At 55.6% G+C, this 24,319-nt stretch overlaps 1 gene segment (V, D, J or C); it reads right to left on the bottom strand.

Moving 5' to 3' along the window:
- Positions 1-2,169: 2,169 nt before the first annotated feature.
- Positions 2,170-4,807, bottom strand: LOC308278186 (immunoglobulin lambda variable 3-9-like). The segment is given in 4 exons: positions 4,729-4,807; positions 4,458-4,460; positions 2,322-2,596; positions 2,170-2,226 (listed from the first exon to the last, which is right to left on the bottom strand).
- Between the last annotated feature and the right edge of the window lie 19,512 nt (positions 4,808-24,319).

Below are 24,319 nucleotides of genomic sequence, written 5' to 3'. Positions count from 1 at the left end.
GGCAACATCTCCTGGGTGCCCGGGTTGCAGGAGCTTCAGGGCTCAGGGAGAAGAGACCACGGACCACTTTCCTGGTCCCACCGCGTAGCTCCCTGGGGGGGTCTCGGGTCAGGACCAGGCTCTGGTCCAGGCTCCTGTGGGCTGAGCTGTGGCAGTGGCCCGGGTCCTGTCTGCTGAGCCTGTTGGGCCTCAGTCTCTGTTGGAGCCCACAGCTGGGCAGGGCTCCTGGTTTAAGGAGCCTCTTGGTGGGCTGAGCTCCTGAGGTGGGGGCTGCTGTGCCTAGCTGCAGGGAGACATCAGCACCTCCTCTGGGCCTCAGTGACCTGCAGAGACAGACCCTCCCTGCAGCCAGGGCAGGAACAGGGCAGGGACACTGTTTCATTAGAATACGGAAGGAGCTGGGTATGGTGTGCATGCCTGGAATCCTAGTACCTGGGAAGCTGAGACAGGGGAATGGCTGGTTTGAGGACAGCCTCTGCAAGTAGTGAGATTCTCATCAACCTACACAGACAGTTTCAAATAAAAGTAAACTAGGGTTGAGGGTGTAGATCAGGGGTAGAATACCTTTGGATTAGAACCCCAAGACTACAAAAAAAAATAGTTATTGAACAAATTAACCGCCAATTTGCGGTTTCTCTCTTGAATTGCTGCAGGCATTTATTTATTTATTTATTTATTTATTTGTGGTACTAGGTTTCTTGGAAGCCCTTCTACCTCTGGGCTACACTCCCAGACCTATTTTTATATTTTTATTTGGAAACAGGGTCTCTTAAGTCAGCATGGCTGGGTTCTGGGTTCGTACCAGCGCGATCCTCCTGTCTCTGCCTCCCAAGCACGGGGATTACAAGCATGCGCCGCCATGCCCGGCCGAGCTGCAGGCTTTTAAATGGGTGTGTCGGTTCTGTGCACCTGATATTCCTGACAAGCTCAGCGCTGAAGACAAGACAGGATGCAGGAATGTCTAACAGGCTTTTCTCCTGCCCAGTTGGAGCCTGTGATTTCTTTTTGACTCGTGGTCATATCCCATGAGTCCGAGGACGAAGCCGGTCAGGGCAACGGGTGATGGAGGTGCTCTGGCTACCTGCAGGGGCCACAGGTGGCCTCCGGTGCGGCAGCAGGAGGAGCCAAGATGGCCTCAGCAGAGAGGGTCACTAGAGTCCTGCCGGGAGCATTGAGGGTCCCCAGGCTGTCGCAGACCCCTCCCACTGTGAGGCCCTGAGGTGCTGCTGCCAATGGCTTTGTCACACATGGGCAGGAAGCAGCTCTGGCCCAGGTTAGGCTGGGCTCCTCTGCAGCCCTGGCCTGGAGCAGGGAGGCTCTGCACAGAGGGGGCAGACACAGGGGAGGCCATGATGGGGGAGGCAGGGGATGGGGAGAAGGGTCCTGAGGAGGGAGGAGGAGCCCGGGCACTGCTGGGTGTAGCTGGAACAGGCAGGGCCAGGCCGCCATGCCTTCCTGACCTCAGTCCTGTCCAGGCCGCCCTGGACCTGGGATGGCCTCCCCTCCACCCAGACCCCACCCCAGCTCTCCTTTGGGGACCCTCACGCTCATTTCTATCCCTAGGAAGGAGTCCTGCAGCTCCGCAGCAGCTGACCCAGGACCTCACCCTACATGGAGGCCTGTGTGTCTGCTTCCCTCAGGGATGGCAGGTCCCCACCCCTGACCCATCATCACTGTCCTGAAAGTGTGCTGGTGCTGAGGACGGAGGTCCCCTGTGTCAGCGTCATGTTGGACCCAGGACCGCGTGCCCAGGAGCCTGAGGGTGAAAACCGTAAGTCAGTTGCTCCTCATCCAGCCCATTCCTGAGAACCTGCGTCCAGGTCGGCAGCCGCCTGTACTGAAGAAACACCTCTCACCTGGGCAGGCAGGAAGCTTGTCTAAGAAATCTGCTAATCACGACCCCATGCAGGACATCCCAATATCCACCAAGTTCACTGCATCACAGACTTGCCCAGTCCCAGTCTGTTCCTTCCAGACCTGCTTTAACCCTCCAGTGTACAAGCCCCAGGCTAAAACCATCCCCGCCGCCCTTCTGAACCACAGCCAACACCCCATCACTGTGGATTCCCCTGAAGCTTAACACCCAGGGGCCTGGAACTCACAGGTGGCCCTGGAGGGGGCAGCTCAGGTCTCAGGGCATCAGTGGAGAGGGCAGGACTGTCCCACTGCTTAGGAATGTGGGGCAGGGGCCAGCGCCACCTGTGGCAGGGGCTCCTGTGCTGTGAGCTGCAGGGAGGGGCCGCGGGCCAGGCTGGGGCAGTTTGGGTCTCACTTCCCCCTGGGCGTGAGTCACTGTGAGCTCCAGCTCTGCCGTCCCACACCTGACAGTAGTAGTCAGCCTCATCCTCGGCCTGGGCCCCGCTGATGGTCAGGGTGGCCGTGTTCCCCGAGTTGGAGCCAGAGAAACGGTCAGGGATCCCTGAAGGCCGCTTCCTATCAGTATAGATGACCAGCACAGGGGCCTGTGGTGGCTTCTGCTGGTACCAGTGCACATATTTACTTCCAATGTTGTTACCCCCACAGGTGATCCTGGCCGTCTGTCCCGGGGTCACGGACACCGAGGAGGGCTGAGTCAGCTCATAGGAGGCCACGCAGCCTGCGAGCAGAGGACAGGAGTTATGTGCAGGTGAAGAAGGAACAATCCCAGGAGCCCCCTCTCTGGGCCTGGCTCAGTTCAGGGATTCACTGGGCACAGAGATCACCCCTTCATCAGCCTCCCCACCAGCTCGCCATGGGTTTGGCTGGAGCATGGAGCCTTGAACACAGAAGCAGCCCCGCCCTGTGTCCTGGAGCCGCAGCCCCTCAGGCTCACACAGCCAGTGAGCCCAGGGTGGGGAGGTCAGCCCCAGCCCCCAGCCCCATCCTGCACAGGTCTGAGCCTTTGCCCACACAGGCTGGCCCTGCTGAGCTGGCTGGGTGGTCTCTAGACAGCACCTACACAGTGAGCCAGGAGTCCCAGGAGGAGGGGGGTCCAGGCCATGGTGCAGGCTGGGCTGCTCCCCAGGCCAGGCTGGGCTGCCTTCCCCCTGGCCTCTCTTATCCCCTGCTGGAGAGAGCTGCCTCTATGCAAATCAGCCCAGCTCAGGAGGCTGAAGGAGGAGCCTGGTGGAGTCTGGGGCAATGCTCAGCCCAGGGCACAGGAGGAGAGGGGGACCCTGCACACAGCACCCAGCTCATGGGGCCATCCTGTGTCTGCTGGCCCCACTGTCCAGGTGACCTCCACTCCATGGTGTCAGTCCACTCTCCTGATGCCCTGGCCATGCAGAGCCCAGAGGGGAGGTGTCTGCATCTCCCTTGCAGCCTGGAGTCCTGGGCTAGGGGTGACCTGTTTCTGCCCAGAGGGTCCTGGGAGGGACAGGGCTGACCTTGTGACTGTCCTGGCAGGAAGCCCATCACCTTGCTGAGTGGAATCCTGGCCCAGGAGGGAGGTGAGCCATCTTGGTGTGAGGCTGCAGGGCTTCTCTCAGTGAGTTTCCAGAAGAGTCCAGGTGTTCAGGAGTTTAAGCTCCATTCAGGGGTCCCTTCACCACAGAACAGTGACCGCTGACCCCAGTCTCCACGTGACAGCCAGACACGGGGGCAGCAGGGTCCTGTCAAGATCACACAGCTCCTGAGCGGAGCCCGACGAAACCCTACGGTGTCAATGTGCACACGGACTGTTGACAGAGCCTTGGCGTGTGCTGTGCGCTGCGCAGCCTGTAACTCCACATACTCAGAGCCCAGGAAACAGGATCTCAGGGACGAGATCAGTGTGGAAACTTGGAGGAGCCTGTCTCTAATAAAAGTTAGGATGTAGCTCAGAGATAGAGAGCACCCGAGTCCAATTCTCACTACGAAAGAAGGAAGCAGGAAAGAAGAAAGGAGGAAGGAGGGAGGGAGGGAGGGAGGAGGAAGGAAGGAAAAAAGGGAGGTAAGAAGGAAGGGCTTCCATTCACAAACCTATCAAATCACCCACTAAGCCAAACATGAGGAGCGGGGAAGGGGGGAATGGGGTGGAGCTGGGAAGGGCTGAATGGATGGTGTGTGTGTGTGTGTCTCTGCCATCGTGGCCTCCTTAAGGCGATGACTACAATTCACCAAAAATAAATAGGCACAATCCCCTGAGGCCCAGCCAACCCATCCCCAAGGCTAGGGCAGGTGGGTCTCTGCTGCCCTATGGTGGCCACATCACACAGGGCCTGGGAGGCTCAGGTGTCCTGGGTACAGATGAGATTGACAGCTGGCTGTAAGGGTGTGACTCCCTGATCCCTCACCTGGCCCCAGCGGTAGCCCCTCTGCTCTCTGAGGCCCTGCCTCCCCAGGACCAAGGAGGGGCTCTGGTTACCATGGAAACATCAGCACAGGATTTTGGAGGAGGGTTGGGCAGGGTGACCCTAGGCCTTTGGAGGCAGTGGTTTTGGGGGTTATGCAAATTTGTCCTCTCCTGGCTCCTCCCTGGTCCTGGGGACCATTCTCACCAGCTGTGTGGGGAGAAGAGACAGAGGCCGGTGGAGACCAACGCCCTGCAGCTGCTTCTCTGGGCAGAGATCCAGCCTTGGTCTCAAGCCCTGGGTCAGAGTCACCCCTCAGTGATCACTCAGGACCACTGTCCCCACCCTCCAGGGCTGTGGGTGTCCTGGCTCAGGTCAAGGGCTGTTGACCCTGCTGGAGCCCGGTGGCAGAGCGGGGCCCTCTAGAGACCACCTGACGGGGTGGGCTCCAATTTCTTGCAGGATCTGCCCTCGTTACCCTGGCCCAGGCTCCCCAAGCATTGCCCTGTGAGGACCACTGAGCCCAGCTCCTGCCAGAGCGCTGGACACCATGACATGCTGACTGACGCTCAGGATTGGGCACTGCCACACAGGCCCAGGATGCACTGTGCTGATGTCCAGTCCAAGGGCCGAGCCCTGCACACCCTGCCGACCCAGGCTGGCCCCCTCCTGGGCTTTTCTGGGTAGCACCTGCCTGTGTCCTGGCTGCAGCCCCTGGGGCTCTGCTGCCCCCTGCTGGTGGAGGAGGCTCAGCGCGGCTCTGCCCTCTCAGGGTGACCCCAGGTTGAGAGTTGAGGTCAGGGCGTCCAGCCCACCGGGGCCAGCTGCCCCCTGCTTCTTCAGCAGATGAGCGAGGCGGCGCCTGATGCCTCAGGCAGGTGGACAGTGCGGTTCCAGCGACCCAGTCCCTGTGAAAAGCCCCTCCCAGGTGCAGAAAACTGTGTGCAGCTCTTCACAAACACACAATCCAGAGAACAGGTGAGGTGCCCTCTTTGGAGCCATGATGTGTGTTTTGTCGTGGATGGAGCTTCCCGCATGTCACTGAGAACTGCTAGGTCAGTGGGAGCCCAGGGGGCTCTGCAGGGTCCTCCCCCTCCTCCTTCTTGGCCCAGTTCTCCTCCCCTTCTTGCTCTTCCTTGTCATGCTCCTCCTTTTCCCTCTCCTCCTCCTCTTCGTCTCCCTCCTCCTCTTCTCCCTCCTCCTCCTCCTCTCTTCCTCCTTCCCCTCCTTTTTGTTCTAGTTCTTCTCCTCCTCCCTCTCCTCCTCTTCCTTTTCATGCTCCTCCTCCCTCTCCTCCTCCTCTTCATCTCCCTCCTCCTCCTGCTTCTCCACCTCCCCTTCCCCTAACTGTCCTCCTCCTCCTATTGTCCCAGTCTTCATCCCTCTCGTCATCCTTGTCATGCTCCTCCTCTCTCTCCTCCTTATCTGTCTACTATGCCCCTCTCCTTTTCTGTCTACTATACCCCTCTGCCTTCTCCTACCTCTCCTTCTCTCGGCTCCTTCCTCCTCCTCTTCCTCTCTCTCCTCCTTTGTCTTGACCTCCTCCTCCTCTCCATAACTCTCCTCCTGCTCTTCCTCTTCTTCCTTCTCCTTTTCCCACTCCTTCTCTTTTCTCCCTCCTCCTCCCCTTCCCCTTCTTCCTCCTAGGACTAGGACAGACCGTGTTGACTCCAGTCCAAGGGTGTCCCCTGCACCCTCCTGTTGACCCGAGATGGCCTTCCCCTCCACCCAGACCCCACCGCAGCTGCCCCTTGGGGACCCTCACACTCATTTCTATCCTGTGGGGAGTCCTGCACTCCGCAGGGGCTGACCCAGGACCTCACCCTACATGGAGGCCTGTGTGTCTGCTTCCCTCAGGGATGGCAGCTCCCCGCCCCTGACCCATCATCACTGTCCTGAAAGTGTGCTGGTGCTGAGGACAGAGGTCCCCTGTGTCAGCGTCATGTTGGACCCAGGACCGCGTGCCCAGGAGCCTGAGGGTGAAAACCGTAACTCAGTTGCTCCTCATCCAGCCCATTCCTGAGAACCTGCGTCCAGGTCGGCAGCCGCCTGTACTGAAGAAACATCTCTCACCTGGGCAGGCAGGAAATTTGTCTAAGACATCTGCTAATCACAACCCCACGCAGGACATCCTGCGCCCCAATATCCACCAACTTCACTGCATCACAGACGATCCCCAGTCCCAGTCTGTTCCTTCCAGACCTGCTTTAACCCTCCAGTGCACAAGCCCCAGACTAGAACCATCCCCGCCGCACTTCTGAACCACAGCGAACACCCCATCACTGTGGATTCCCCTGAAGCTTAAGACTCAGGGGCCTGGAACTCACAGGAGGCCCTGGAGGGGGCAGCTCAAGTCAACTCAGGTGACCTGCTCAGGTCTCAGAGCATCAGTGGAGAGGGCAGGACTGTCCCACTGCTTAGGAATGTGGGGCAGGGGCTTGGGAACCTGCGCCCCTTGTGGCAGGAGGCTCTGTGCTGTTAGCTGCAGGGAGGGGCCGCGGGCCAGGCTGGGGCAGTTTGGGTCTCACTTCCCCCTGGGCCTGAGTCACTGTGAGCTATATCAGGGCTGTCCAACACCTGACAGTAGTAGTCAGCCTCATCCTCGGCCTGGGCCCCGCTGATAGTCAGGGTGGTCTGTTCCCTGAATTGGAGCCAGAGAATCGGTCAGGGATGCCTGAGGGCCGGTAGCTATCATCATAGATGACCAGCACAGGGGCCTCTGGTGGCTTCTGCTGGTACCAGTGCACACTATATATTTCAATGTTGTTTCCCTCACAGGTGATCCTGGCTGTCTGTCCTGGGGTCACGGACACCGAGGAAGGCTGAGTCAGCTCATAGGAGGCCACACAGCCTGCGAGCAGAGGACAGGAGTAATGTGCAGGTGAAGAAGGAACAATCCCAGGAGCCCCCTTGCTGGGCCTGGTTCAGCTTCAGGGATTCACTGGGCACAGAGATCACCCTCCATCAGCCTCCCCACCAGCTTGCCATGGGCTTGGTTGGAGCATGGAGCCTTGAACACAGGAGCAGCACCCCTACCATGTTCTGGCAGCCCAGCCCCTCAGGCTCACACAGCCAGTGAGCACAGGGTGGGGAGGTCAGCCCCAGCTCCCAGCCCCATCCTGCACAGGTCTGTGCCCCTGCCCACACAGGCCAGCCCTGTGAGCTGGCTGGGTGGTCTCTAGACAGTACCTGCACAGTGAGCCAGGAGTCCCAGGAGGAGGGGGGTCCAGGCCATGGGGCAGGTGCAGGCTGCTCCCCTGGCCAGGCTGGGCTGCCTTCCCTGGCCTCTCTTATTCCCTGCTGGAGAGAGCTGCCTCTATGCAAATCAGCCTAGCTCAGGAGGCTGAAGGAGGAGCCTGGTGGAGTCTGGGGCAGGCTCAGCCTGTGCATAGGAGGAGAGGGAGACCCTGCACACCGCACCCAGCTCATGGGGCCATCCTGTGCCTCCTGGGCCCATAGTCCAGGTGACCTCCACTCCATGGTGTCTGTCCACTCTCCTGATGCCCTGGCCATGCAGAGCCCAGACGGGAGGTGTCTGTATCTTCCTTGCAGCCTGGAGTCCTGGACTAGGGGTGACCTGTTTCTGCCCAGAGGGGCCTGGGAGGGACAGGGCTGACCTTGTGACTGTCCTGGCAGGAAGCCCATCACCTTGCTGAGTGGAATCCTGGCCCAGGAGGGAGGTGAGCCATCTTGGTGTGAGGCTGCAGGGCTTCTCTCAGTGAGTTTCCAGCAGAGTCCAGGTGTTCAGGAGTTTAAGCTCCATTCAGAGGTCCTTCACCACAGAACAGTGACCGCTGACCCCAGTCTCCACGTGACAGCCAGACATGGGGGCAGCAGGGTCCTGTCAAGATCACACAGCTCCTGAGTGGAGCCCGACGAAACCCTATGGTGTCAATGTGCACACAGACTGTTGACAGAGCCTTGGCGTGTGCTGTGCGCTGCGCAGCCTGTAACTCCACATACTCAGAGCCCAGGAAACAGGATCTCAGGGACGAGATGAGTGTGGAAACTTGGAGGAGCCTGTCTCTAATAAAAGTTAGGATGTAGCTCAGAGATAGAGAGCACCCGAGTCCAATTCTCACTACGAAAGAAAGAAGGAGGAAAGAAGGAAGGAGGAAGGAAGCAGGGAGTGAGGGAAGAAGGAAGGGAGGGAGGGAGGGAGGGAGGAGGAAGGAAGAAAAGGAAGGATGAAAGGAGGGAGGAAGGAGAAAGGGAGGGAAGGAAGGAAGGAAGGAAGAGAGGGAAGAAGGGTAGTAAGGGAGGGAGGAAGGAAGGAGGAAGGAAGGAGGAACACTTCCATTCACAAACCTATCAAATCACCTACTAAGCCAAACATGAGGAGAGGTAAAAGCGGGGAATGGGGTGGAGCTGGGAAGGGCTGAATAGATGGTGTGTGCGTGTGTGTCTCTGCCATCGTGGACTCCTTAAGATGATGACTACAGTTCACCAAAAATAAATAGGCACAATCCCCTGAGGCCCAGCCCACCCATCCCCAGGGCCTGGGCAGGCGGGTCTCTGCTGCCCCCTGGTGGTCACATCACACAGGGCCTGGGAGGCTCAGGTGTCCTGGGTACAGATTAGATTGACAGCAGGCTGTAAGGGTGTGGCTCCCTGATCCAGGCATCTGGCCCCAGGGGTAGCCCCTCTGCTCTCTGAGGCCCTGCCTCCCCAGGACCAAGGAGGGGCTCTGGTTACCATGGAAACATGAGCATAGGCTTTTGGGGGAGGATTTGGCAGGTTGACCCTAGGCACATTGCTCCTGTGTCTGGGATTGTGGGGCATCTGGAGAGAGGTACAGGGCTAGCCACAGGGAGACAGAGGCCCAGGGATGGCTTCTGTGGGTGCCCTGTGGGTGAAGGTCAAGTGGGTGGTGTTGGCTGCTCAGCCCTAGACACAGACAGCGGAGCAGCCTCCCAGCCGTGGGGTCTGACGACTGAGATGACCAGAGACAGCAGGAGCCATGATTAGCAAATCTCTCTCCATCCTGGACTTCTTACCCCTCCACACACAGGTGCCATGAACAGAAGGAGAGGTCTAGGGCGTCCTCCTCCACACGGCAGGGCCTGCAGGAGCCTAGTGCAAAGCCCTCCTCCTTCCCATGTCACCCCTCCAACAACCACCAACAGTGAGTGCAGACTTTATGTAGAAAGAAACAAAGTGAACTGTGTCCTAAATACGTGTGCTGTGTGACCTGTGGAGGGATGGGGACGGAAGCTTCACATTCTGTTCATGTCTCACACACAGCTTGTGTTTACAAGGCGAGCTCGGACGCAGTGTGGGCACAGCCGAGACGCCCAGGGATCCATCTCTCACTGTGGTTCCTTCAACGTCCTCTGTGTCCAGTGCCCACGTCCTCTCCAGGGGTCTGTGGACAGCCCGTCATCAGGTCCCACCTACCCTGTGGGACTCCGTGTCCAGTGCTCTCGGGCCGTCTCCCTGCACCAGGACCTGGACCTGGACCATCCCATGAACATGGCCTCCTGTACGTGATGCATCCGATATTATTAGTGGACAGAGTGAACCCAGGCCCCCTAAACACGCTCCACATACTACACAAATGCACACAGGCCACAGGACGCACCCACCGGCCTGGTCAGAGGGTCCTGCTGAGATTCATGGAAAGCAGCCAGATTCCAGGAGAAGAGCCAATCCCCAGCAGCAACAAGGCCAGGCACGGAGCCAGGACCGCCCTATGACGGAGGCAGAGGGCGTCACAGCCCAGGAGAGAGTCCCATAGGACCTACTGAGGTCTGGCCATTTCCTCTAGAGTGTGGGTGGCGATCAGGCAGTGCTGGGCCTGAGTGTCTGTGGAACCTTCACCCTCAAGGTAACAGCATTAAAGGTTGACCTCTTAGGCAGGGGTTAGTCCTAAGGGCCCTTCTCTCCTGGAAGGCACAGGGTCAGATGCCTAAAAGTGTGCGGACAATACCACCTGGTACTGTGGGATATTTCTGCTCACGGTCTCTAGAAGACACAGCTGACTCTGCTGGTGCAAGGCCTTGGACTCCAGCTTGTAGAACTATTGTTGCTGACGGGCTCAGTCCTGTTGGGGCGCCGGGAGCCTCAGAAAGATGGGGAAGGATTAGAGTGAAGTTCTGCAGCCTCTTGTCTGCAGCGATTCTTTTCCTTTAGGGACTGAATTTTCTTTAGGTCCCTAAATGACGACGCTTTGGAAAGAACCTGAGGTGGACAAAGGCTTTTTGAGCCAATGACACTTTATTACAAAAACCCCAAGAAATTTATACCCTTCACCAGTAAAGTTAATAATAAGAGAAAAAGGGGGTGGGTGTCTTTCAGCTGGCTGTTGGCCTTCGAAATATTAATTTCTGATCCTCTCCAAGGTCTTGCAGATAAGCAGTTCCAGGTGGCAACCTCCCAGAATAAACAGGCATAGTCAAGGCTTGGGAGCTTCTCGGGGAATCTTCTTTAACTTTTTCTGGAACTTTCCATCTTTTGGGCTCAGTTCATATAGCAAGTGTGGGGAAATGTGGTGATTCAGGTGGATGTGATGGAGTTTTTTCAGGTGTTGGCATCTTCTAAATCTGAAAGCTTAAGCATATTCACAACACAGTTTGGCAGACAAAATACCACAAACAACACCACAAGGTTCTTAGTTCTAATTGTCAGATGTATTTCCTTAACTGCTGAGCACTCTTCTTTAGACAACAAGCCTATTAAAAGCCTACTCATCTTTAATAATCCACTTCCCTGTCACAAACTCTCTGCAGCCTGCTTCTAACTTTCTAATTCCTTTCTTTCCCAGTTGGGACTTATTTATGATAAGCTCTTCTTCATGCAAAAATGCTTTTCTTACTCTTACGGTATTTCTTTTCCTTCATACATATATATTTAGAACGTCTGTCCTTTATTTTGCCATATTTATTTCTAACCATGCGGCCAGTCTCCCTATCTCCAGGAATGCTCACACTGAGGTAAAAGTCAACAATCTTTTTCCTTGGGTCTATTGTATTTGGGCAGCTAAGTTGTTTATCAACTAAATTGCTTTAAGGTCACACACAAGGTTTTTATCTTCTCTGTCTCTAGGCATGATTTCAAGGGTAAACAATTACTTTGAACTGAGCTACTTTACCGGAGTTAATGGCTTAACCTAAATTAGTGATAGAAATGAGGGTCGGAGGCCATTTGTGATTGCTGCAGCTGGAATGCTTATCACAGCGTCTGAGTTCTGGCCAGTTTTTCATTATTATTGAGCAGAGCCAAGGACGTTTAGACAAATTATTAGAGAATTTATTTCCACGGACTCAATTTCATAGTCCTGATCTCACATCACTGGAGCAATTCGTGTAGAGAGTTAAAAGGAATCATTACCAAGAAAATAATAGTAATGAAGGGTATCTAAAAGTGGGGGGGTAGCCGGGCGTGGTGGCGCACGCTTGTAATCCCCGCGCTTGGGAGGCAGAGACAGGAGGATCGCGCAGGTTCGAAGCCAGCCGCGCGCGCTGGCTTAGGAGACCCTGTTTCCAAATAAAAAAAGTATAAAAAATAGGTCTGGGGGTGTAGCCCGGAGGTAGAAGGGCTTCCAGGAACCCCAGTACCACCAAAAAAAAAAAAAAAAAAGTGGGGGGGTACTTTGGCCAGAGACGACACCTTCTTCTCAGGGCTTGTTGCCGATTAACTATGTGGAGTGGGGTCTCAACACATAGATGCCGAGGCGGCAGGTGGTCTTGACAAACTATTAGTAAGGAATTCATGTTCCTTACTACTAATAATAATTCATGGTCCTTATTAATGATAAAACAGTGGGAGTTTTCCTCTTTTGTACTTTATTTTTATATTTGGTGCTAGGGATTGAAGCTGGGGCATTCCACTTCTCAGCTCCATTCCCAGGCCTGGCGTTCCTCTTAGCTGTTTCCAGTGTAGACAGGAGTGTGCTGGTCCAGCTGTGCCTGGATTCCCCCACAGGGTGGATCAAACCCAATGGCTCCTTCCTGACAAAGAGTTCTAAGTTGTCCGACTGTGTTCTCATTTTATGGACATGCTAGAAACGAGGGATCCAGGGGAACTTTTGAATGTCTGCATGGGGGGGTCAGGAGAAGAAACACATCTTTCTAACTGTAGCCCGGCCTCCGAGGTTCCTAACTCTGCTGATGGTCAGCATGGCTGTCATCCCTGAGCTCGACCCAGAGAATCTCTCTGGGATCCCCGAGGGCCGCTTGATATCTTCGTAAATCACAAGCACAGGGGACTGTCCTGCCTTCTGCTGGTACCAATCTGCGTATCTATCTGGCAGGGCATCTCCAGAGCAGGTGATTGTGGCCGTCCCCCCGCGGGCCACCGACAAAGCTGGCGGGCGCTGAGTGAGCTCGTAGGAGAACACAGAGCCTGCAAGACAAAAGGGGAGAGGGCGCTTCATAACCTGGGACCATCCAGGGCCTCCCTCTCTCCATCCTGGGAGGAGACAGGGCATAGGGCAGCCTGGGAGGCCAAGCCTGGGGACAGGGCTGAGCAATCACCTGTGCAGAGGGTGAGGAGGAGGAGGAGAAGGAGCAGGGTGCAGGCCATGGCGGAGCTGCCCTCAGCCCTGTGTCCAGCACTCTGGGCTCCAAGGCAGCGGTTATACCCTCTCAGGCCTTTGGATGCAGTGGTGTTGGGGGTTATGCAAATTGTCCTCTCCTGGCTCCTCCCTGGTCCTAGGGACCATTCTCACCAGCAGTGTGGGGAGAAGAGACAGAGGCTGGTGGAGACCAATGCCCTGCAGCTGCTTCTCTGGGCAGAAATCCAGCATTTCTTGCAGGCCCAGGTCACAGTCACCTCCCAGGGACTGAGCCAGGACCACTGTCCCCAACCCCCAGGGCTGTGGGGTGTCCTGGGCCTAGGTCAGAAGTCTGTTGACCATGCTGGAGCCTAGTGCAGAGCAGGACCGTCTAGAGACCACCTGACGGGGTGGGCTCCACTTGCTGAAGGATCTGTCCTCGTTACTCTGACCCAGGCTCCACAGGCATTGCCCTGTGAGGCCCACTGAGCCCAGCTCCTGAAAGAGCGCTGGGCACCAGGACACTGTAACATGTTGACTGACCCTCAGGATGTGGGCACTGCCGCACAGGCCCAGGATGCACTGTGCTGACATCCAGTCACGGGCCGTGCCCTGCACACCCTGCTGACCCCAGGCTGCCCACTCCTGGGCTCCTCTGGGCAGCACCAGCCTGTGTCCTGGCTGCAGCACCTGGGGCTCTGCTGCCCCCTGCTGGTGGAGGAGGCTCAGCACGGCGCTGCCCTCTCAGGGTAACCCCAGGCCCCTGGTTGAGAGCTGGGGCATGGCGTCCAGCCTACCCGCGGCCAGCTGCCCCCTGCCTCTCCAGCACATGAGACAGGCGGTGCCTGTGGCCTCAGGCAGGTGGAAAGTGCAGTTCGAGTGACCATGTCCCTGTGAAAAGGCCCCTCCCAGGTGCTTGGTGTGAGTCAGAGATGGAGAAAAAACTGTGTGCAGCTCTTCACAAACACACAGATCCAGAGCAACAGGTGAGGTGCTCTCTATGGAGCCAGGATGTGCGTTTGTGGCCAGGAGGGCAGGGTGCTGCAGGGGCAGGGGTGTGGGCAGCTTGGGCCATATTGCCGTCCCCATCACGTCCTGGCCGCAGGTGAGGTGCAGGGGGCTGAGCCAGGTGAGCGCTAGAGCGGCCATGCTGGGCTGTGGGCTGGCAGGGCTGGCCTGGCTCCTGTGTTTCTCTGCCCGGCCTCTGTACACTCTCTCCTGAGCAGCTGAGTGGCAGGTGCCTCAGGCCCTGCCAGTGTAGGCCTACGTAGGTGACAGGTACTGCTGGTACCAGACTCACTGTATATATGCGGGTCAGTGTTCTCCATGGATAGTGCTGGTTTGGTGTGTCTTCTGCTCTTCACCGCAATTGGTTTGTCTGTGGGAATCACCAGAGACACTACTACGGTGCTGTGCCCTGAGGGCTGTAGGCCTCTTTACCTGGCTGGTGCTGGCAATCCATGCCTGTGTGTCTGACAACAGACTCCTTCTCCACCTTCCCCAGGGTGAACTGCAAAGTCTCAGCAAACACCAAAGTCTCTCCTGAGTCCACTCCTGTGACCTCTGGGTGGAGGAAGCTTCCTGCTCCAGGTGACTCTAAGCACGTGTCCTCTGAGTGGTCCAGGGCAGCCCTGTCCAGTACCACTGCAGGGTCTCTAGCATCCTACACCAGGAGCCACAGTAAAATGGGACGTGCACAACTTTATAATAATATGTGTCATGTAACCTACCAAATGAAAGTATAATCTCTCTAAGAGCTTGGTGAACTTATTTTGGTATTACTACAAGATTAACTGTTTAAGGTATTGCTATGCATTCTTCTCATCCTATGTTTTAGAAATGTAATATGTCTTCTAAATCACATCTGAGTTGAAAAACAAATGTTTTTATAAAAAATATTGTATTTCTATTCCACATTCACTAAATTTATAGATAACCATTTAGATTAAGTTTCCAACTTTCCTAGGCATTGGTAAAATCTTAGGATGACTGAATTGTTGCTGAAAATATTCTTCTTTTAATCTTTTCAGCCACCTTGGCAATATGGGTTCATGTTCTCTGAAAGTGAAATCTCTTTGAAGGACTAGGATATTATTTTCAAAATTACTATGTTTGTTCAAATATCTTACAAAAAATTCCCTAAGTGAAGTAATATAGTTTTTAACCATAAACCATGCTTATAGCTGTGGCACAAGGCTCCTGTACTGTGAGCTGCAGGGAGGGGCCGCAGGCCAGGCTGGGGCAGTTTGGGTATCACTTCCCCCTGGGCCTGAGTCACTGTGAGCCTCAGAAATGTCCCACACCTGACAGTAGTAGTCAGCCTCGTCCTCGGCCTGGACCCCGCTGATGGTCAGGGTGGCCGTATTCCCCGAGTTGGAGCCAGAGAATCGGTCAGGGATGCCTGAGGGCCGCCTGCTATCAGTATAGATGACCACCACAGGGGGCTCTGGTGGCTTCTGCTGGTACCAGTACACATTATAGTCTCCAATGCCATTTCCCACACAGGTGATGCTGGCCGTCCCTCCCGCCGTCACGGACACCGAGGAGGGCTGAGTCAGCTCATAGGAGGCCACGCAGCCTGCGAGCAGAGGACAGGAGTTATGTGCAGGTGAAGAAGGAACAATCCCAGGAGCCCCCTCGCTGGGCCTGGCTCAGCTTCAGGGATTCACTGGGCACAGAGATCACCCTCCATCAGCCTCCCCACCAGCTCGCCATGGGCTTGGCTGGAGCATGGAGCCTTGACACAGGAGCAGTCCCGCCCTGTGTCCTGGCAGCCCCAGCCACTAAGGCTCACACAACCAGTGAGCCCAGGGTGGGGAGGTTAGCCCCAGTCCCCAGCCCCATCCTGCACAGGTCTGAGCCCCTGCCCACACAGGCTGGCCCTGCTGAGCTGGCTGGGTGGTCTCTAGACAGCACCTGCGCAGTGAGCTAGGAGTCCCAGGAGGAGGGGGGTCCAGGCCATGGTGTAGGTGCAGGTGCAGGCTGCTCCCCAGGCCAGGCTGGACTGCCTTCCCCCTGGCCTCTCTTATCCCCTGCTGGAGAGAGCTGCCTCTATGCAAAGCAGCCCAGCTCAGGAGGCTGAAGGAGGAGCCTGGTGTCTGAGGCAGGCTCAACTCAGGGCACAGGAGGAGAGGGGAACCCTGCACACAGCACACAACTCATGGGGCCCTTCTGTGCCTGCTGGCCCCACAGTCCAGGTGACCTGCACCCCACGGTGTCAGTCCACTCTCCTGAGGCCCTGGCCATGCAGAGCCCAGAGGGGAGGTGTCTGCATCTTCCTTGCAGCCTGGAGTCCTGGCCTGGGTGACCTGGTCCTCACCAGAGGGGCCTGGGAAGGACAGGGTGACCTTATGACTGTCCTGGCAGGAAGCCCATCACCTTCCTGAGTGGAATCCTGGCCCAGGAGGGAGGTGAGCCATCTTGGTGTGAGGCTAGAGGGTTTCTCTCAGTTAGTTTCCAGCAGAGTCCAGGTGTTCAGGAGTTGTAAGCTGTAAATAATTATTCTTTCACATAGGCAATTCAGTGACCCCTGACCCCAGTCTCCACGTGACAGCCAGACACAGGGACAGTGCAGGTTTCAATCCAAGATCACACAGCTCCTGAGTGCAGAGCCAGAATGAGAGCCTATGTTGTCTGCTCATAGAGGCTGTTGACAGGTCCATGACGTGTGGTGTGTGGTGGTGTCCCCTGTGTCCCTGTACTCTGCAGCCTGGGCAGGAGGATCCCAAGAATGAGGTCCTGGGGCACTTAGCAGGACCTTGTCTCTAAAAAAAAAATTATAAAAGTCTAAGGATGTAACTAGTGGTAGATCATTCCTTACTTCAATCTACAGAGAGAGAGGGGGGGGGGAGAATTTCCATAAAATCCTGTAAGTCTTAGCCTTTGGCTGTGTGTTTTCCATAAAATCCTGTAAGTCTTAGCCTTTGGCTGTGTGTTCTGGGGCAGGACTAGATCTCCCACTGGGACAGGTCAGCAGGTGACAATAAAGTTTATCTAGCAGAGATTTCACATACTCTGCACAGTGTAGACACTCCCCACATACGTGCTCATCACAATCACCCTGTCCTCAGTTGCAGGGAAAATATGTCAGCAATATAAATTATGATGGGCAGGGGGGCACACCTGTATCCCGTACTCAGGAGGCTGAGGCAGGAGGATTATAACCTGGAGGGTAGCCTGGGCAATAAAGAGAGATTCTGTCTCAAAAAAGCTAAGTAAGTCCCTGCTAGGTAATGAGCAGGTGTTTTATACTTCACTGAGAATTCAGAATAAGATCCCTGAGCCGCCCCCTAGAAGAGAAACAGCAGAGACAGGGGTATCTGGGGTGCGGGGATCCCAGACCAGGAGCTCAGAGCAGAGCGAGGAGGCAGGCCCCTGGACCCACAGGGAGGACGGCTGTGAGGACAGCCACAGGGTTGACGCCAAAGGTCAACATGGAGGAGCCCAGGCCTGGAGAAGTGTCAGGGAAGCTTCCGCCTCCCCAGGTCGGTGTGAGATGCGAGCCAGAGTGTGCGCGAGAGTCCAGGATGCCGCTACAGGACAGTGACCCTTTCTCAGGTCCCAGGGTGGTGCCCAGCCTCCTGCAGGTCAGATCCCCTGAGGCCCAGCCCACCCACCCCCAGGGCCTGGGCAGGCGGGTCTCTGCTGTTCCCTGGTGGCCGCGTCACACAGGGCCTGGGAGGCTCAGGTGTCCTGGGTGCAGGTGAGATTCAGAGCCTACTGTAAGGGTGTGACTCCCTGATCCTGGTCCCAGGGGTAACCCCTCTGCTCTCTGCGGCCCTGCCTCCCCAGGACCAAGAAGGGGCTCTGGTTACCATGGAAACATGAGCACAGGCTTTTGGAGGAGGATTCAGCAGGGTGACCCAAGGATTCTTGCTCCTGTGTCTGGGATTGTGGGGCATCTGGAAAGAGGTATCGGGGCTAGCCACATGGAGACAGAGGCACCTTCCAGGGCGGCCTCTGTGAGCGGCCAGAGTCTGAGTGGGGTGGGTAGGAGCTCAGCCCTGGAGGGGCTCTGGGCGCAGCCCCCGGGTCCCCTGCATGGGGCTCTCTGCTCAGGATGCCGGGCTCCAAGGATATGGGTGTCAGGGCTGAGAGCCGAGCAGCTCCAGGACTGGACATTTAGGAGATCCAACATGGAGTGGCCTCGGCACACATATGGCCGCCCAGGGACTGTGACCACGGAGGCCGTTTCCAGGAATGAAAATTTTATGGAAAGATTATATCAGTATCCATTTCACTATATTTATGGTTGACCAGGTAGATTTACGCTTTCAACTTTTCCCAAGCCTGCTTACAAAATTAGATTCGCTGAATAATTAGTGAAAATATTCTTTAGTGTTTTCAGCCACCTTGGAAATATGGCTTCATGATCTATAAAACTGATTTCTCCTTGGAGCAGAGAGATCTGAGTTTCAAACCTACTGTGTTTGTTCTTGTTTCTTAAAACATTCTAGAAGTGAAGATATCTTGTTGTGAAGCATTTCTAATCTGAAAACCATGCCTATGGCTGTGGCAGGGGCTCCTGTGCTGTGAGCTGCAGGGAGAGGCCGCGGGCCAGGCTGGGGCAGTTTGGGTATCACTTCCCCCTGGGCCTGAGTCACTATGAGCTATATCAGGGCTGTCCCACACCTGACAGTAGTAGTCAGCCTCGTCCTCGGCCTGGGCCCCGCTGATGGTCAGGGTGGCAGTGTTCCCCGAGTTGGAGCCAGAGAATTGGTCAGGGATGCCTGAGGGCCGTCTGATATCATCATAGATGACCAGCACAGGGGCCTGCGGTGGCTTCTGCTGGTACCAGTGCACATTGTATCCTCCAATGCCATTTCCCCCACAGGTGATCCTGGCCGTCTGTCCCGGGGTCACGGACACCGAGGAGGGCTGAGTCAGCTCATAGGAGGCCACGCAGCCTGTGGGCAGCAGACAGGAGTTATGTGCAGGTGAAGAAGGAACAATCCCAGGAGCCCCCTCGCTGGGCCTGGCTCAGCTTCAGGGATTCACTGGGCACAGAGATCACCCGCCATCAGCCTCCCCACCAGCTCGCCATGGGCTTGGCTGGAGCATGGAGCCTTGAACACAGGAGCAGCCCCGCCCCGTGTCCTGGCAGCCACAGCCCCTCAGGCTCACACAGCCAGTGAGCCCAGGGTGGGGAGGTCAGCCCCAGCCCCCAGCCCCATCCTGCACAGGTCTGAGCCCCTGCCCACACAGGCCGGGCCTGCTGAGCTGGCTGGGTGGTCTCTAGACAGCACCTGCACAGTGAGCCAGGAGTCCCAGGAGGAGGGGGGTCCAGGCCATGGTGTAGGTGCAGGTGCAGGCTGCTCCCCAGGCCAGGCTGGGCTGCCTTCCCTCTGGCCTCTCTTATCCCCTGCTGGAGAGAGCTGCCTCTATGCAAATCAGTCCAGCTCAGGAGGCTGAAGGAGGAGCCTGGTGGTGTCTCTGTCAGGCTCAGCCCAGGGCACAGTAGGAGAGGGGGACCCTGCACTCAGCCCCCAGCTCATGGGGCCATCCTTTGCCTGCTGGCCTTACAGTCCAGGTGACCTCCACTCCATGGTGTCAGTCCACTCTCCTGATGCCCTGGCCATGCAGAGCCCAGAGAGGAGGTGTGTGCATCTTTTTCGCAGCCTGGAGTCCTGGCCTGGGTGACCTGGGAGGGACAGAATGAGTGAGGGGGGTAGGCAGTGCATTGGGCTTCTTCTTCGGAATTTGAGATCTGTGCAGGTCCTAAGCTCTTCCTCAGTGTCCAGTGTGCACTGAGCCAGGGACGGTTAAGGTAGAGAGATAAATGTTTGTCTAGAAGAGGTTCCAAATGGTCGGCATATTCCAGAAACTCTTCCTACAAGTGTTCATCATAATCGTCTTTTCTTCAGTTGCAGGGAAATATGTCAGTAATAAGAATTATGAACGGCAGGTGGTGTGCACCCGTCACCCCAGTGACTCGGGAGGCTGAGGCAGGAGGCCTCCACCAGCCTGGGTAACATAGGGAGAGTCAGGCTCTAAATACCTTAAGTATTGCAGTGCAAGGTTGACAAGCAGGCGTTCAGTGCCTCACGCTGAGAATTCAGAGAGCTGAGATCCGTCAGCCGCACTAGGACAGAAACAGCAGAGACAGGGGGAGCTGGGGTACAGGGATCCCAGACCAGGAGCTCAGAGCAGAGCGAGGAGGCAGGACCCTGGACCCACAGGGAGGACGGCTGTGAAGACAGTCACAGGGGTGACACCTAAGGTCAATGTGGAGGAGCCCAGGGCCTGGAGAAGTGTCAGGGAAGCCTCCGCCTCCCCAGGTCGATGTCAGACGCAGAGCCAGAGTGTGCGTGAGTGTCCAGGATGCCGCTGCAGGACGGTGACCCTTCCTCAGGTCCCAGGGTGGTGCCCAGCCTCCTGCAGGGCAGATTCCCTGAGGCTCAGCCCACCCACCCCCAGGGCCTGGGCAGGCGGGTCTCTGCTGCCCCCTGGTGGCCGCGTCACACAGGGCCTGGGAGGCTCAGGTGTCCTGAGTGCAGGTGAGATTCAGAACCTCTGTAAGGGTGTGGCTCCCTGATCCATGCACCTGGCCCCAGGGGGCAAATCTTGCTTCTCTATGTGACCCCTGTTCTCAAGACTACGGAGGGGCTCTGGCGATCTAAATCTGAATATTCTTCTTTGGAGGAGGATTTGGCAGGACGATCTGAAGTATCTTGCTCCTGTCTCTCTGGTTGGCTGGGGAATCTTGGGAAAGGTACTGGAGTAACCACAGGGAGACAGGACTCAGCGATGGCGTCTACCAGTGCTCTCTGTGCAAGGTCAGCATGGGGCGGCGTTGGCTACTGAACCCTCGAGGAGACAGCAGAGCAGCCCCCCAGCCGTGGGGTGTGACGGTTGGGATAGCCGGATGGAGCAGAACCCTGTGATCGTCAGGTTTCTTTTTTGTCCCTCCATGCACTGGCGTCATGAATAGGAGGGGAGGGCTGCAGCTCTTCATCCTCTCCCACAGGGCAGGATCCTGCAAAAGTCCACGTCCTAGTCCTGCCTCCTTCTCCATGATGTCGTGTTGCCATGGTGACGGGATGACGCACATCCTGCCTGCCATTCAACGCTCTCTGCGGGCTGAGAGGTTCACAGGTGCGAGCAGCCGTGCCTTCCTCGGGCTGGACCCTAGATCCTCTGAGATGGAGAGCGCTGCCGTTGGAGAGGTCGGTCCGCACAGGTTCTGAAAGCTGCTGCCCCGGGGACGAGCTCTCTTTCACCCAACACACTTTTCTCACGTGTCTTCATTCATCCACTCCAGTTTCTCTGCTGATCACTAAATATGTCTTACGTTTAAAAAAAAAAAAAAACACTCAGCTTGTATCTTTGGTTCTCTTAAACTGGCTGACTTAAAATATTTTTTGTATATAGAAAAAAAGTAGTTTTATAAACACTTTGTAAGGATAGATGGGGGGAGCACACACACACTCCATTCATGAGATCAGGAGAATCTCAGTTCTAAGTATATCAATACAGACATTCCAAGAAAGGGGAAATAAAGGTTCAACTCTTCTGAACGTAGGTGTCAAGTACAGAACTAATGCTCCATCAGTCTAATAAAGAAAATATAGAGGGAAATCACAGGGGTTCCAGGGTGAAATGTCCATGTGTCTGGTGAGTCCAGGGTTCCTGGTGTCTGGGGTTTTCAGGAGTAACAGTGACAGGGGACCGTGCCGTGAGGTAAGAGGAGTGCACGTTGGTGATGGAGGGATTGAGGGCCTGGGGGTCCTCAAGGAGGGTCCCGGGGTGGGGTCACGGCTGTGGCTGCGTTTGGGTCCCTCTGAGGCAGATCAGACTCTGCCCCTGGCCCTGCAGGACCTGGGGAGGGGTGAGGAGGCCGCGGTCCAGCGGCCCAGCAGTGGCTCAGACGAGCAGCCGCAGACATGGGGCAGGCCCGCCTCCTCCACTGAACCACCACAGCGCCAGCCCCGTGGGTCTCGTCTCCCCCTCAGTTCACATGGATGCTCATTCAGGGGCGAGCAGCAGAAGGAAAGTGAGTTCTCAGCACAGACACCGAGCGGCAGTTGGCTCGGAATGTCCAGGGCTCCCCGAGCCGGCTGGGGAGCCGAGAGGGCCCTGATCCCTCGGGGTGGCCGGCTGCTCCCCAGGAAGGCTCACTGAGGGCAGGGGCAGTGAGGAGAGGCTGGGGGAGGGCACAGCGTGACTCCCCCTGACCTTCAGAGAGAATTGTCTGTGGCCAACTGTCACTTTCATGAGGCAGGAGCCTGGGTCTGACTTGGGCCCTTCTCTGGGCTCAGTCAGCTCTTCCAGGACTGGAGTTTTCCTGAAAACCTGAGGCAAGAGGGTTTGAGGAAGAGGGAAAGAGCTCTTGGTTCCTGTTCTAGGATGCCATCTAGAGGTCTCAAGAGTTCGGGGGTCTCTGTCCCAGGGAACCAGCTGGGTTCCTCCTGCCAAGACCTACCAGGCATCAGTGCTGTGACTGGGCAGGTCACCACATTTCAGTTCCCTGACCTGGGAAATATGGGCTCAACACCTGCTGCTTTGCCTGTCTCTAGAGACTGACATGGGGCTCACAGGAAATGCCAGATGTTCTCAGTAAACTGCTAAGCATCAGACCCACACAGTGCATGAAGTCCATCATATATGTAGCCACCATGGTTCAACACTTTAGGGCATGTATGAAACACCAGCCTTCTGAACACTGCCTGAGTTTAATCGTTGTTAGCCTTATACCATAATGGAGGTCAGGTACATATTCCTTCATCTCCAAATATAAAAACGAGGTAGAGTTTTTTTTTTGTTTGTTTGTTTATCTGTTGTTTTGTTTTTTTCGTGGTACTGGGGTTCCTAGAACCCTTCTACCTCCGGGCTACACTCCCAGACCTATTTTATATTTTTACTTGGAAAGAGGATCTCTTAAGCCAGCGGGGGTGGCTTCGAACCTGCGCGATCCTCCTGTCTCCGCCTCCTATGCACAGGGATGACAAGTGTGCCGGCCAGAGGGCCCCCCACCCAGGACTTTGGATGGAACCCATGGGCATTCTACCTCTGAGCTACATCCCCAGACCTTTTATTCTTTTAATTTTTGAAACAGGGTCTCACTAAGTTGCAAAGGGCCTCACTAAGTAGTTGAGGCTGGCTGTGAAGTCGGATCCTCCAGTCTCGGCTTCCCAAGTACTGGGATTACAAGAGTGGGCCGCCGCGCCCGGCTCCGATGGGTTTAATAAACTCCCAGGGATGTGTGGCTTCTGTGTGGGTTTGAAAGTCAGGGCACCTTGATCGGTCCTGTAATCACTGTTCTCTCACTTGCTATCTGACCTGCCTTCGGGAAAGGCATTTACCCCACACAAGAGCTTGTTGAGTTTTAAGCACGTGCCACTGCAAAAGCTTCCTAAATCCCCACCGTGAGCCAGGTATTTTGCTCCTCTGGTGGTGAAAAGATGGGTTCAAATGTTGAACTGTAAGAATATTCAAGATCTTCTATCCTCTAACACACATGGCATTGTTGTTCATTGGAACCACTGACCATGCAAAAAGACGGCAGAATTTCTCCCAGTATCTGATTACAACCTCGGCTCTTGCTGTCTGGAAGCTACCCTTCTACTCTGACTTGTCTGAGATCAGCTTCGTTAGGTCCCGCCCATGGGTGGGATTGTGCGGCGTTTGTCCCTCTGGGCCTGGCCGACTTCACTTCCCAGGATGTCCTCCAGGTCCAGTCATGAGAATGAGAAATATTGAAGGTACTCCTTATCACTGTACAATGTCCACGTTGTGGAAACACCACACTGTACCCCAAAATACGTACAATTATTAGATGTCACCCAGAGTATCTGAACAGCGCATAAACTGTAATTGCCCCCAGTCTCCTCCAGAGACGTCAATGACTGCCTTGATCGTACATCTCCAAGGATCTTGCCATGCATAGATGGCAAGACCACTTACTGCCTGCCCCAGACACTGGACGAGAAGTGTCCAGCTCTGGCCACCCCAGAGGCTGCACCCTGCAGACTTCTCAAGCCAAGGTACTGTAGAATCAACGATTCTAGTTTATTCCGTGTTCCATATTTCATAGAAAACTCTAAATAGGCCTTCTTATATTTGATGCAAATTTAAATTCTTAAAGTGATTATCGTTTTATAACTTAGAGTGGTGTACACTTTCAGTGATAAACGACCGCTCATGTGAGTGATTGCAAACTTTGCAGTTATTGGACATAGGCTGCCTATGATCTCTTTTTGCAAAAGTGATGACAGGCAAAAAAGACATTTATCACAGTTTTATATCAACATAGAATTTGAAAAGATAGTACAGAAAGTTATCAAATCCATGTTCCTATCCAAGACCATTCTGCTTTTTAAAATGGCCGATGTGTATGTGGTATATTTGCTTCCAAGGCTGACCCAGTATCGATAGGCTCTTACAGACTTCTGGAAAATGAAAATTCCAACTTCAGGTGTAAGCAGGGCCATGCTCCCAGTGAGATGTGCATGGAAGAACCTTCCCTGCCCACTGCCAGGCCTCCTGGTGCCTGGCCCCCCGGGCTTTCTGGGGTGGCAGATGCAGCTCTATGCTCTGTGCCGCCCTCGTCACAGGGTGTTTATCCTCGGGGACCTGT

This window comes from Muscardinus avellanarius (assembly GCF_963383645.1).
Source record: "Muscardinus avellanarius genome assembly, chromosome: 21".
NCBI lineage: Eukaryota > Metazoa > Chordata > Mammalia > Rodentia > Gliridae > Muscardinus > Muscardinus avellanarius.
The sequence above is the reverse complement of the archived record's forward strand: the minus strand, read 5'-3'. Positions and strand labels throughout refer to the sequence as shown.